We start from the raw sequence: 2261 nt of genomic DNA on the forward strand, positions 1-2261 counted from the left end.
AAAAAAAAAAAAAAAAAAAAAAAAAGAAGCAATGCTTTCCAATCCCAAAATTAAGTCATCTCTACATTTCAAATACGTTTATTTATAGGTTCCTATTCACTGAAACTTATTCCATTACCATTGGCACCACAATAGTTTTGGAAAAGCAGTTAGGGTATTTTTGGTCCCAGAAACATCTTTCTTCTGCCTGGGAAATCTCATCCTTTGTCTTTTTCTCAAATGTTTACCTTTCAAAATAAATGAAGTCACTTTGCCAAAAAGTTTGTTCTGATCTCTGCTTGCCTCACAATCACTTTGTGAATTTCCCTATACATGTAACACTTTATAGTGAACAGGACTCCTTCTACTAGATTGAAGGCTAATTTTAGGGCAGGGGAACTTTGATCCCCTCTGCCTAGCTAGAATTCATGCCTCATCCTCTCAAGAGCACCGAAATTGTTTGTCTGTGCCAACACGACTGGTATTTTCACTCATCTTTACACCAACAATGCCATGCAAACAGGTTTTCATATATTTTTTCTTTTCTTTTTTTTCTGGCAGTACCAGGGATTGAATTCAAGAACCTGTACTTGCCAGGCAAGTGCTTATTCTACTGAGCTATATCCCTGGCCCTAGTTTTCACATGTTTGCTGAAGAAATAAAAGCTACATTCATCCCTGGCTGTTACATACAGAAACAGAATATACCTCAGCCACCTTTGCAAGGTAGTGTGTTTGAATCTTTCCTCCATATTCTAAGTATGACTTTGGTCACCGTGGTGCACACCATGGCCAGCACTTGGGGCAAGAGAAATGCCATGAGTTCCAGGCCAGCCTGAACTACAGATCAAGACCCTCTTTTTTTTTTTTGGTGGAACTAGGGATTGAACTCAGGCCCTTGTGCTTGCCAGGGAAGCGCTTACTCTACTGAGCCATCTCCCCAGTCCCAAGACCCTATCTCAAAAACATAAAGTAGGGCCAGCCAAATAGCTGGGGATTTAATCCCTGGGGCCTGATGTGCCAGCCCCACTCCTGGGGCACACTAAGATGGCAACTGAGACTGGATGTGGTGGCGCACTCCTGTAATCCCAGCTCTTGGGAGGCTGTAAGCAGGCGGATCACTATGAGTTCGATCTAGTAGTGAGACACTGAACACCTGTAGAACCTTCTCTAAAATTAAAAAACAAAAACAAAAAAAACATAAAACAAATCAAAATAGTCAAAAATAAAAAAAAAGTAGAAAAAGGTATTTAAAAAAAAGCAAAAAAAAAAAAAATCAGGAGAAGTATTGCTGAAAGTGACAACATAAAAGGTAGAATGTTTTAGCTGGGCATGGTGATACAGGCCTATAATTCCAATACTCTGGGCAGGGGGGCCCACCCATTAGCTCAGTTGTTTAAGTGCCTGCTTAAAGGAGGCAGTCAGTCTCTGGGAGCGGTGGTTCCATTCCCAGATACTCAAGGCAACCCAGACCAGTGCTGCTCGAGGTCAATGTGGAGCCGCCAAAAAAAAAAAAAAAAAACACCCTTCAATACTCTGGGCAGCTGAGGCACAGGATGGCAAGTATGAGCCCAGCCTGGGCAATTTAAGGGATCCCATTAAAATGAAAACAAGGTTGGGGATATGGCTCAGAGTGAAGGTCCTGTTTCCTTCAGTGCTAAAAAAGGCAGGCAGCAGGCAGGATGTCTGGGCTGCATTTGATCTCAAAGTTGGTACTACTAACAGTTTCACTGCTTAAACACAGAAGTCACTAGTCATGTAGGAATGTTAATTTTAAGGAATATTTCTATCAATGTTTTAATTTGTTTAACTTTGGTAGGTGGATCATGGAACCCAGGGAGTGCTGAGCCATATTCCCAGCATTTTTCTTTACTCTGAGACAAGAGTTTAGCTAAGTTGTCCAGGCTGACCTTGAACATAGGAATCCTTTTACCTCAACTCACAAGTAGGTATGTACCACCACAACCAGTTTTAATTCATTCAAATCTAAAAATTCAGTTCCTGGTCACAATGCCCACAGTTCAATACTCAAAACCACATGTTTTGAGATACCGCATTGGCCAGTGCAGACACATTCATCATCAGAGTCCTAAAAGTGGTACTTCAATAATTATCTACTGTTATTTGGCAGACACAGGTTTCTTTGTGTTTGTGTGTATACCAGGAATCAAACTCAGGACCTTGTGCTTGCCAGGCAGGTGCTTGAGACACAGGATCTTTACATTTTGATTCTATCCACTCTTCAAGATCTTTCAAAGGGGGGCTGGGGAGATGGCTCAGTGG

The 2261-nt window shown here is 41.5% G+C and overlaps 1 protein-coding gene across 1 annotated transcript in view; it reads right to left on the minus strand.

Moving 5' to 3' along the window:
* LOC111813541 (ras-like GTP-binding protein O-RHO) overlaps positions 1-2261 on the minus strand; it is a 58107-nt gene that overhangs the window by 33857 nt on the left and 21989 nt on the right. The window lies entirely within an intron of this gene.

The sequence above is a fragment of the Octodon degus genome, unplaced genomic scaffold (genome assembly GCF_000260255.1).
Source record: "Octodon degus isolate 3935 unplaced genomic scaffold, OctDeg1.0 scaffold00008, whole genome shotgun sequence".
Lineage (NCBI taxonomy): Eukaryota > Metazoa > Chordata > Mammalia > Rodentia > Octodontidae > Octodon > Octodon degus.